This window comes from Zingiber officinale, chromosome 6A (genome assembly GCF_018446385.1).
Source record: "Zingiber officinale cultivar Zhangliang chromosome 6A, Zo_v1.1, whole genome shotgun sequence".
NCBI lineage: Eukaryota > Viridiplantae > Streptophyta > Magnoliopsida > Zingiberales > Zingiberaceae > Zingiber > Zingiber officinale.
The window spans coordinates 122,388,737-122,402,188 of NC_055997.1; positions in this window are offsets into that span (position 1 = coordinate 122,388,737).

Sequence of the window (13,452 nt, forward strand, 5' to 3'; positions counted from 1 at the left end):
AACCAAACTCGAACCAAGCTCAAGCCAAGCTTGAATTGAGAGCTCGATAACATCTAAACGAACCAAGCTCAAGCTCATCAAAAATAAACCAAGCCAAGCTTGAACACTCATTTCAAAAGTTTGGTTCATTTTAAGCTCGGCTCGGCTCGGCTCGGTTACCTTATCAAACAAGCTTGAACACCCCAAAGCTCGGCTCGACTCGGCTTGTTTACAGCCCTACTCTTACGAAGGGGCTAAGTTGAGATCAAGTATATTGTTCATCGAGAAAAATGAGATTAAAAATCTACAACTAAAAACGACTATAGCGATAACCCAACCTTGTTGACTGGAGATCCCAAGATCTTGGTTCAATGGGACAACGAAGTTACAGAAATTGTGTTACAACACACAAGATATATTATCATTATCTCTATCCCAATCTTAGGATGAACTTGTGTTGTCCTACCACATGTAGTGAGGTCAAGCTTATGCTTTTAATGACTTCTATACCTTTATATGGTGGAGTATGGTAGGATACTCTTGATAGAAGTGTCACCTATGTGAGTGCGAAAACTGACTGTTTCAATGAAACACTCATCATATCCAAGATGGTATCCATGGCCAAAATGAAACCAACTATGAGAACCCAAAGTAAGTGAGATAAATCTTTGTGTGGTGTTATTGTCTTAGTATACACAAATAGTTGAGCAGTTCAAGACATCACGTTCACTGCGCAGCCTAGTATACTCGATAGCATTCCACTACTGAAGGTTCAAAGCCACAAGCTACCTCTCCCGATGCATTGACTTATCGATTAAACTCACCTTAGGTGATAACATGCATGCATTATTTTCTATTTATGTGGGGGATTGTTAGAAATTATAAATGGAAAAATAATCAAAAGGGTTTAAATGTCTTTTGGATGAATAAAGGGTGATGAAGAGGTAGTATACCTCTTGGGAAATGATGCAATCTACATCACCCATTTTGAAATGGATGGATGAGATCTAATTGAACTAAGAGATTCTTATACCCTTTCATATGTATAAATAAAGTCCCTCGCATACTCATTCATTCACTCACTTCCTTCTAAGCAAAGCAAGCATTGCATTCTTGCATTGGAGAGTTCAAGAAGCTTCATCGGTTCGGAGGTCTTGCGATTTACAGTGCTGCTATCGCAAGATAAAAGTCGTTGTATCTTGGAGACGATTGTCGTATTCCGTGAGCACCGTGTGCGGGACAAATTCTTGTTAAAGAGATAGTGTTTAACTCTAGCTTCGAGTTAGCCAAAAATAATAGTATACCATCATTCTGCTTGCACTCAGTTTGCATCAGTAATAAAGGACCCAATAATTTTAACTGACTATTAAGCCCTACTCAAATGTAGGACCTAATATCCAGGCTTTGAAGGGATAAAGGCTAACTTGTCTAACTCTATCGACAAAAGAAAAGCATCTTCCCAATGGGTATATCTACAAGAAAGAATAAGCACGACTTTTATAAAAAATCCCCAATTTTACACACATATTCTGACCAATTGCAATCGCGGAAGGAGAAGGCATGAAAATTAAGGTCTAATAGAGAGGAAAAATCAGGAATTTACCTGACCTGAACCAGAAAAGGTCTTTTTGATACTCTTATTAATATAATAAAGAAAATTGAACTAGATGTAAATGACATAAGAGGACAAGGATATCATAATGGAGCTAATATGAAAGGTAAACAACAAGGCGTACAAAAGAGATTGCTAGATATAAATTCTAGACTTTTTATACACCATGTGGTTGTCATAGTCTTAATTTAGTACTATGTGTTATGACTAATTCTTGTCCTAGTGTGATAACATTTTTTGGTGTGATACAACGTATTTACTCATTATTTTCTTCTTCTACAAAAAGATAAAAAATTTTACAATACCATGTTTCTAATTTAACTCTTAAACCATTATCACAAACACGTTGGGAAAGTCATTTTGAAAGTGTTAAAGCAATAAAATATCAAGCTCCACAGATAAGAGAAGCTTTATATAAACTTGCAGAAACTAGTGATGGTCCTAAAACAAAAAGTAAAGCAAATTCTTTAGCAACATATGAGTTTGAAAATTTTGAATTTTTGTTAGATATGGTTATTTGGTATGATATATTATTTGTAGTTAATACTGTCAGTAAATCTTTACAGTATAAAGATATGAATATTGTTATTGCATTAGATCAGTTAAAAGGTCTTGTTTTTTTTTTTAATGATTATAGAGAAAATGGATTCATATCTGCTGTGATTTCTGCTAAAGAGATTGCAAATGAAATGAATATAGAACCAAAATTTCGTGAAAAACGTGTAATTAGAAGAAATAAACGATTTGATGAGAATAAAATTAATGAGGTGAAGCTTTCACCTGAAGAATCTTTTAAAATTAATTATTTTAATTATATTATTGACCATGCTATTTCTTCACTTCAAAGTAGATTTGAACAATTTAAAATATATGAAGATAATTTTAATTTTTTATATAACATAGAAAATTTAAAATTGCTTGATGATAATTTTTTAAAAATACAATGTTTAAATCTTGAAAATTTTTTAACACATGACATGTTATCTGATTTTGATGGTTTAGATTTATTTTTAGAATTAAAAGTTTTAAAAGAAATAATAAATCCAGAATTAAAAACAGCACTTGAGGTATTGAACCTTATAAAAAAATTAAATTCTTTTCCTAATGCATGGATAGCTTATAGAATATTATTAACTATACAAGTTAGTGTAGTTTGGCAGGAAGAAGTTTTTCAAAATTAAAAGTAATAAAAGTTTATTTACGTTCAACAATGTCTAAAGAAAGATTAAATAATCTAGTAATTTTATTAATTGAAAAAAATTATTATCAAAATTTGAATATAAAAATTTAATTAATAATTTTGTATCTAAAAAAAAAGTTAGAAAACTAAATTTTATATAAAAATTTACTTTTAAATTAATATTTATTTTTTTTTTAAAAAAATAAACCCATTATTATTGGTCCCAAATCCGAATGAAAAAGGATGAGAGGAAATTATTTTTTTAAAAAAAAAATTATTAAAGACATAATTTTTTGGCCTAGGGTCTCATGAAACTTTGAGATGACCCTGCCGGGGCCACCTCAAGATCAATGCCTTTGGCCACCGGAGCAACCCGTGCTCCATCACGGATCAAGCTCTGGTAGGCCGGAGTTTTCCCAAAAGTGATTCGGATTGACACGGAGAAGCGAAATGCGCGGGGGAGCAGCAGGCGGGGGACAGGGAAGGCTCCAACGCCAATCAATATCTCGATTTGGTCCCCCATTTATTTCTCCTCCGCGAGCGAGCAACTAAGGGGGTGCTTGGTCCCGAGAGGGGAATGGGAATGTGAAAGAGTACGATAGAAGTCAAGAATGGGAATGAAAAGGTTTTCATACCCCCCAAAATGCTATGTAATGGCTCATTCCCATGTTTGGAGGAATGAATCCATGGGACCCACCACTAATTACCCAAACCAAGCACCAATATTTCATTCCTTTCCCATTCCCCATTTCTCATACCATCCAACCAAGCACCCCCTAAGTAAGCGAAAGCATACAGTCGCTAACCACCACTACCAGCCAACCACACGTTCTACTTTTACTGCTTTTGCCTTTCATTTTGGAAAATTTCATTCCACCCCAATAATCTCTACTTTTTTCCGTTTGTCTATTAATTTGTCAAAACGGTCAAACGGATAGTAATTTTCAAATTTCAGTAAAGTAAGACCACCCCCAACTACTTAAAGTATCACGCAACAGACATGTGACGTCATTTATCATTACGATTTAAATACTTCGTAACTGTTATAAAGAGATGTTATCAGATTTTGTGATTTAAGTGAAACATAATTCTTTACTCAGATGTTATCGTTTTGTACTTCGATAAGACAACATATTACATCCAATTATGACTCAAATAAATTTGTCCCAAAACTCTCGGAGCTATCTATTTTGATCATTTTAAAATTCCAGAAGCGTTTTAAGAAAGGTAAATTTCACAGGACAAAATAAGACTTTCCTTCGTGATCTGGTTAAGTTTATTTAAAGAACGTGCGTGAAATCGCAAGAACGATAACAAAAGGAATATCAATTATAGCGAAGCCCATAAATCTTTATTTTCCTGACGAAGATGAATTAGTTCAAGCTAGAGATTTCTGATAATAAGTTGAACCAGCAAACACATTCCAGATTAGCCAGCCACGCGTTGATGACCAGCGCAGTGCCATTCTTATTCATTATTATTTGTGTTCAGTAACTAGCTATATATAAATTAAATGACGACTCTTTTTGCGGTACTAATTAATTGCAGGCGGGAATGGAGACGCCGCAGGTAGCGGCCACCTCGCGCCCTCGGCTGATGAATCCTGCAAAGCTGGGGTTCTGCATGAGCTGGCAGAAGCAAGAACTCTGCGACTTGAGCGCGGAGCAGCACTCGCTGGTGGGCGGCGTCGAGATCAAGATCGCGCTGGCACAGGAAGACAACTGCGACACGTCGCATGTCGCGGACTCCACTGCGGCCGGAGCTCCGGCGAGCAGCACTAGGACAGCGACCAAGAGCATAAGCACGACGGATGACTTCATCTCGATCACTAACTAGCAGAAACAAGACGTGGCTATGCGTAGGGATGCAATGAAGGGGTGGGCAGAGGTGCAGTATTTATAGAGCCATGCATGCACGTCAAATTTCCAATTAATTTCATTTTCGTAAGTCGGCATTAGATAACTGATTAATTTTAAGAAATTGAGATAACGTCGCTGTATCGCCCCGGACTAATTTAAACTTTATTGCTTGTGCGTAACATAAATATATGCATCATTAATTTTACCATCGGCACGTGTAAATGCGATGATAATTCCAAGTTCCACGTGGTCAATTAAATCTCACTGTTCTCACTTTGAGGCGTGTCTTTCAATACTTGGCCAACGCAAGGAATTATACTAAAAATGGTAGAACTCGCGACCGCCAATGCGGCAACGATGAGCTGGCAGTTGAATTAAAATTCAATAAATATCTACTCAATTATTAATTACACTCCTGTTGCTTTCACGACAGTTCGTTGCTTGAACGTCATCTTAATCACTGAACTAAAGGACAACTTGATTTACCTAAATGTGTTTGATTTTCTCGCATATCGTATTGCTTGCCTCAAGCAAGATACACGCCCTAAGGACAGATCTCAGGAAAGAGTCTACATAAGGACAAAATTGAAGACTATTAAGTTGGACAAAACGTGGTCATTCTTATTACTTCTTTCTTTCTCTAATTGTAAGTTAAGGTCATTCCTAGTTCTTATTATACACGGCGTCGAGTTGAAAATTGATATCGAGACAGCACGTTGATTAAACAATTTTCATGGGATAAATTATTAATTTTAAATATTATTAAAATTTATCTTTAGTGAGACAAATTTATTAGATGTTTTTTTTATATTTTTTTTTAGTTGACACCCTATATCCCATTTATACCAATTAATTATGAGAGTGATCAGTTTAATCTTATAAATTTTTCATTGATCATTAAAATAAATTGAAAAATTCTCACAGTGAATAATTTATCATCCTGACGTCTTAGTTCAATCACTGATATATCCATTAATTCATCAAAACACTAAATTTTTAAATACATGAGAAATTGTAAAATTATATATTGCTATACTATTTCATAGGAGACAATTAAATGCTATATATTACAGTACAAGTCAGGGTCGATCCTTGAAGGGTCTAATGTAAAAAAAAAAAATGGATCTTTTATATTTATATAAAAATAATAAAATTGATGTTATAGAAATAGGACAAGCGATGATGTAGCAATGTGATGATGTGGCATTGATGGCGTTGGATATCCTAATGTGAAAACTAAGGAGTGAGACTATCGATGCGGACTAAAAATTTAAAGATGAGCAAAAAATAGTTCCAAAAGATTAAAGTTTAAGAAAATATAAATAGAAAAGTCCAGTAAAGGAGGAAGATAAATTTGCTCTATACGTTTTTCTCTTTAAAAAAATTATAATGTTTTAGAAATGATAATTAAGTCTTTTTAATTATTTTTTCAATCAACACAAGAATTATTTTGTTAGCGATTACGGAAAAACAATAATTACGAAAACAAATCGGGCCCCACACTAGAGGTGGGGCACGTGCATCAGCTTCACTTATCACCCAGGGTTGGGTCTGGTACAAGAGTGTTATTAAATTACATTATATATTGATACATTGGCCGTGGCATTCTGCCCATTATTATTCTTAATTATTATATTATTTATTTTTTTACTGTTTAGTATTACCATTCACTTTTTATAGTTTGTAATTACTATTCATAAATTCTAAAATTTTTAAAAATTACATAACTTCGACACGAGACACATAAAAATCTATTTATTAGGTTGACAGGTAAGTTTAGATTCGATAACGTGCTGTAGAAAAAATTAGTTGTTTTTTATTTGAACAAATGATTTTTGGATACTTTATCTTCTTTTTTTTAATTTCAGTAGACATATTTTGAGAAATTGATGCATAAAATTTCAAGAATTTTAATCCAAAGAATACTCGAACTTTAAACAGATTAATATGGAAAATATATTTATAATGTAATTAATTTTTTACAATATAATTTGTTGGCCAATCAGTTCGACATCAACTCTATTTACACATATTTTGCTTATCAAAATATTCAATAAGCACTATAACTTTTGACGTGACACTCATACATCATCGAAAATTTGATCGCTATACTTTACATAAGAATTCAACCCTCGTCACTCAAGATAAATATCAAACCTCTTACCATCCTATCATAATTAGGCGGGGTGAATAAGTACAATTTTAAATCATCAAATCTCTTAACTTCCAATCATTTTGGGTTAGTTACATGGATTAAAAATATACATATCAATTTTTCTATAATATTTTTAAAATTTAAAATAAACATTAACTTTATTAAATTTAAATAATTATTTTTTACTATACATTATATTTATTAGTTATCATAAAATTTCTATAATCTTTATTTTTTTATTATTTTTTTCTTTTTTCACTTTTAAATTATTTTTTCTTTCTACCTATATTATATCTAATCTTCATACCCAATCAATGTCCTTTATATTTTTCTCTTATAAATTAAATGATATTTTAAAAATAGATTTTATTTTTAAATTTAGAGAATTATTATTATAGAATAACTGATAAAAAATTATTTAAAATATAAAATTTAAGATAAAAAATTATGTTCAGAATTCTTTAATCGGCAGCATGGTAAAAGGTTTTACTCTCAAATAGATAAACAAATTGTTGCCGTTCTGTCAATAAATCATTGATCTTTCATAAGATTTGATGCAAATGGAAAGAAACAATTCTTGACACTACAGTTATGTCCAATCCGAGGATAGATAGGTAAGTCAAATAAAGAACTGATCTCAATAATAGGCAAATCAAAGAAATATTTGAATTAAGTTGATATAAATGCTTAATTTATCTTGGCTGAAGTATTTGAAATATTAAGTTTGTTCTATGACAAATTTGTAATTTACGTTCAAGGCTTCTTTTTATACATGATGTAATTTCGAAGACATGCAAGTACTTCCCATGGAAACAAAGTGACTGAAAATTTGCAATCCTTCCGTTGTGTAGCTTAATGAAACAAATAAAATGCATGTGCAATCTTAGAAGTGGCTGAAAACCTTTCAACATCAATGCAGACATGGTCATTAGGAGTTTGTTGTTACAAACATCGCACTCATTAAATGCATATTTACTATTGATTTTTAGCGTTAGAGTAAAAGATAATGTCGTTCATCTCAAACTCTCAGGGTGCGTTTGGTTGGGGGTTATCCTTGATAACCTTGGTTATCCATCCAAGGTTATCAACAAAACTCCTATTTGGTTTAGATAATCAATGATTCCCGAGTAATGCTCTATGCCCGATACGTCAGCAAAAGAAGCATGCAATCAGGAATCGGAAAACCTTGGAAAATTTAGGTTTTTCTTGATTTCGGGGTTATCGAATTTGTTTTACCCAAAATACCCTCGGATAAAAGAAAAATTGAAAAAAAATAAAATGTAAAGAAAAAAATGAAAAATATAAAAAAAATTATTTTAAAAAATCATTAAAAATAATTTGAAAAATAAAAAATGGTAAAAAACTGTAAAAAAAAAATTAAAAATAGAAAATCATAAAAAAAAAATTTAAAAAAATACAAAAAAACATTAAAAAAATAGAAAAACCATTAAAAATATAAAAAAATAGAAAAAACGTAAAAAATTTTAAAAAATAAAAATAATAAAAAATGTTAAAAACATTAAAAAAATTAGAAAATTGAAAAATGTAAAAAACCCTAAAAATTTAAAAAACCTAAAAAATAAAAAAGTAAAAAAATAAGAAAAAACTTTACAAATTAAAAATTAAAAAACATAAAATAAATAAAATTAAAATATATATATATATAAATAAAAAATGAAAATATAGTAAAATATAATAGAGTTTAAATAATAATAATAATAATAATAATAATAATAATAATAGTAATATTATTATTATTTTTATTATTATGTATAGTTGATTTTGTAACTAAGGGTAATCTAGTAAAATACTAAATTAGGTTATTCATTAAAACTTTTAAACAAACATGTTGTTGTTGCATTACCTAAATTGAACCAAACAACATTTGGTTATGTTTTATTCCTCATAACCTTGGTTATGTGATTACCTGGTAATCACATAACCAAAGTTATACATGATAACTTGAACCAAACGCACCCTCATTATTAAACAACAATATTAATAGATAGATCATTAAAAATATTTTACTATAACATAACAACCTTTATATAGAAAAGGTAAGGTATCCAATAAACATCTCTACTAATGTACTCCCTGCAATTTCCCTTGTCTTTCTTTTTATTACTCAGGTTATTGCTTCGAACCACTCTAAGGACGAAATTGCTGGACTAAGGAGATATTTAAAATGATGCTAGACACAGATAATAGTGGATAAATAACTTTTGAAGAACTAAGGTTAGATCACAAATTAAAGAGTCGGTGCCAATCTTACTAAATCTGAAATTGTTTCAAGGATGCAAGCGGGAAGTTTTATATATAGTAATAATTATTTTTGGTTGGTATTTGTATCAAGCAGTTGATTAATTCGTTTCCCATAAGCTATCAAATTAAATTAAGAAATGCTATTTTTAAGTCAACCATATATTAAGAGAATTTTATCTATAAATAACTCCTGAAAACTAAAAAGAAGTTATGCTATTGCACCATTATCCTAGGGCTTTATAGTAATAATTATTGGAGCAAAAGTATATTGTTCATCCCAAACGGTTCAATATCCTTTGTCTTATAGTAAGATACAAACAAGTAAATCACGGAAGACATTTTACCAAGTACAGCGGTTTTTTGCATGAGAAGGTAAGACACCTAATGTGACATTTTACATCCGCTCGAAATTGACCTCAAATCATATTTAAACAAACACTCATATAGGTACAAGCTCCATCAACCTACGGAGCAATAACTAAGGGAGCAAAAGGTAATAAAGCTCATCCCAGGCGATCTAGTATCGTTGGGCTCTTAGCTAGATACATACTAGTAAATTATAGGGGACATTTTGACCTAGCATAATGATCCTTTATATCAGGAGGTCAGACATTCAGTGAGTCATTTTACCTCCATTGGGAATTAATTGACCCAATATCACCTGAAGCAATCATCTATATAATTACTAATTGGCCCCCGGGACTATGGTGTTGTTGTAGGGTATCTAGATTATCATTTAGGTATCTGCGGTTCGAGCCCCAGCTATGACGAATTTATAGGAATTTTTCCTTCAAATGAGGCACGCAACTAAAGGACGTTGGACTCATGGGCTGTCCACTGCGAGCGCTTCCCGATTTACCCTGGTGGCTGGTCAGAAATTTTCGTAGGATTGGATCAGTCATCTCAGACTCGACGTTACCCAGATTGATTAATTATTTTTTTTTATATAATTACTAATTGTGTCAATATATATAGGGGGAGAAGTTTTTTTCACAAAGTAATAATTATTAATAATAAAAGTAAAATTGTCACTTTAGCGAGCTAAAGTGACTTTTAACTTTGAAAGGAGATATATAACGGAGAATTTTGTATAGGGAAAGCAAATATATATAGACGGAAAGGTGAAAAATGTCTCTTTGTCCCCATCCATATTATATTAAAATCATTCAATGTAATAATAGCATCCTTTGGTGAGATAAAATTCTTGAAGGGACAACAACATTCTTATATGAGATAAAGTTCCAGAAGGAGACAACTTAACATTGTCGAGATAGTTTCCTGTTATAATCATAAAAAGTGATTATGTTCATTCTCAGTATCTTCGTCAATTCGTTCTAAGATAAATATGAAAAAGATAAATTATGATAACTGAGCAGCAAGTGGAAGAGGGTGAAATATATTGGACAAAACAATCTGTTGCCGGAGATTTTTGGAGACTTAGCTGAATTTAAAAATTACAGAATCTAAATTCAACTTACAATCGAGATGACCTGAGCAGATAATCTCAGGTTGCTAGCAGAGACTAGTTTCTGCTACGTGCTGAAGAGAGGCTGATCGGACTCAGTCGCCGAGCGAGCATATCTGTTGAGCAGCAGGTCTGTATTTCCGATCTGAGCAGTCAATAGACAGGCAGGCCGATCGGACAGATCAACAGTTCAACCAGAGTGACCGAACAGTACAGTTGGGCGGGCAGAAAGGCCTAGAGAGAGGCAAGTTGGGTGAGCTGACAGGCAAACAAGTCGGTCGGGCGAAACAGTCAGGCTGAGCGCGGACAGACCGATCTAAGCAAATAGGTCGGGCGTCAGTCAAGTCGGTCGAAGCTGTCAGGTCGAATGAGCGAAGCAGACAAGCCGAGCGTAGCGGCAAGTCGAGCGCAGATTGGTCTATCGGGCAAAGTAGACTGGCCGGGCGTAGCGACAGGTCGAGCGAAGCAGTCAAGCCGACCAGGTGAAGTAGACGGGTCGAGTGAACAGACTGATCGGGAAAACTAACTGAGGCTTGCGATTAACACAGTTTACTCGAGTCGTCGGTTTCCCAGGATAATGTTGGTTGTTCCCGTTGGGCAAATTTTGCCCCGACCGGTCCGGCATTCAGTGAGTGCAGGTCGTGCCCGCACACGAGTCAACATGGTTCAGTGCAGCCGACCAGGTGAAGTAGACTAATCGGGAAAACTGACTGAGGCTTGCGACTAACGTAGTTTACTCGGGTTGTCTGTTTCCCAGGATAATGTTGGTTGCTCCCCTTAGGCAAATTTTGTCCCGACCGGTCCGACATTCGGCGAGCGCAGGTCGTACCCGCACACGAGTCAACATGGTTCGGTGCAATCCAGACCCTGGATTTGTACCCCACCCTACGCACCCATGCGTGAGAGTCTCTCCCCATGTATTTGTTCACATTCTCAATGCATGTGAATCAATATAAACCAACCATCATGCCATGAAACTCCTAATGTAGGACTAAAGTCCCTTCACAATAGAGTCTCTTTCCTCTTCTCCATTCACTTTTATTTAACAATCCCCCACATGAATAGAGAAAGGGTATGTGATAACATTCAACAGTTGAGTCAAGTATAAGATAGGTAAATTTTACCCTTTGAACCTTCCCTTGTAAAGATCTGGTTACTTACTGGCTGATAGTAGACACGATGTCCTTGACCTATACTGTCATTTGTGTAAGCAGTGACAAATCTCACCTAAGACTATCCCTGATACAACTCAGTTCTCATGAGTGTGTTTGTCTTTGGCTATGAACACGTCTGGTTCTATGAGAATCTCTAAGAATTGTGTCTCCAATTCTCTTCGAAGCGACCCCACTTCTTTCTCACATAGGTGATCCCTCAAGAGTTGTCATATACTCTTCTTGATCATTAAAAGTCCATCGGGTTACCCTTGTTTAGTCACTATTTCATTGGGTTATTCCCCACAGTATGTCTAGTCAGTGCAGATTAGTTGTCCCTTTGAACCTAGTTCTTGAGATCTCCAGTCAGCATAGGTTGGGTGTCCTCTGCACTGATCGCTGACAACGACATCAAGCCCATTCCTCGTGAGGAGCTTGCAACTAACTCTCGATTTAACCCTTCGATTAGTGGATCTGCTATGTTATCCTTTGATTTTACATAGTCAACAGTGATAACTCCCGTTGAGAGTAGTTGTCTAATGGTATTATGTCTATGACGTATATGTTTAGACTTACCATTATATAGATAGCCCTATGCCCGACCGATTACTAATTGACTATCGTAATATATGCAAATCACCGACACAAGTTTCGGCCATCGTGGAATATCTTCTAAGAATTGTCGTAGTCATTTAGCCTTTTCACCACATTTGTCAAGAGCTACAAACTCAGATTTCATTGTGGATCTGGTTATTACGGTTTGCTTTAGAGATTTCTAGGAAATGGTTGCACCTGCTAGAGTGAAGACATATTCACTCATAGACTCAGAGTCTTTTATATCAGATATCCAACTTGCATCGTTGTATCCTTCGATCACAGCAGGATATCTTGTATAGTGCAGTCCATATTCACAAGTATATCTCAAGTACCTCAGTACTTTTTGTTATCCCTTTCCAGTGCTCAATACCAGGATTACTTGTGTATCTACTCAATTTGCTTACTGCGTAGGCCAAGTCTGGTCATATACAACTCATCAAGTTCATCAGATTTCCAATTACTCGAGAGTACTCCATCTGAGAGATACTTTTACCTCGATTTTTTATAGATGTTGACTCGTATTTATCGGCGTTCGTGCCAACGTAGTATCATCCTTGGTGAATTTCTCAAGAATTTTGTCCACGTAACGAGACTGATTAAGACAAGTTCTTCTGTTGTTTTAAGAATTTTGATTCCTAGAATCACATCAGCTAAGCTTATATCTTTCATATCAAATCTTTAGCTCAACGTACCTTTTGTGGATTTTATTATCTTATCATTACTTCCAATAATAAGTATGTCATTTACATAGAGACACAAGCTGATATAGTCACTCTCTATGGCTTTCACGTAGACACATTTATCATATTCATTGATCTTGAATCCATATTCCTTCATGATATTATCAAATTTTTCATGTCACTGCTTTGATACTTGTTTCAAGCCATATAATGATTTCGCCAATCTACAAACCTTGTTTTCATGTCCTGGCATAGAAAACCCCTCAGGTTGCTCCATGTAGATCTCCTCTTATAAATCTCCATTTAGAAAGATAATCTTTACATCCATTTGATGTATTTCTAGATTTTATAGAGCAGCAATAACCAACAATACTCTAATGGAAGTTATTCTCGACACCAGAGAATACATATCAAAGTAATCAAGACCTTCTCATTGTCGGTATCCTTTAATTACCTGTCTGACCTTATACTTATCAATCGTGTCATCTGACTTCATTTTCTTCTTGAAAATC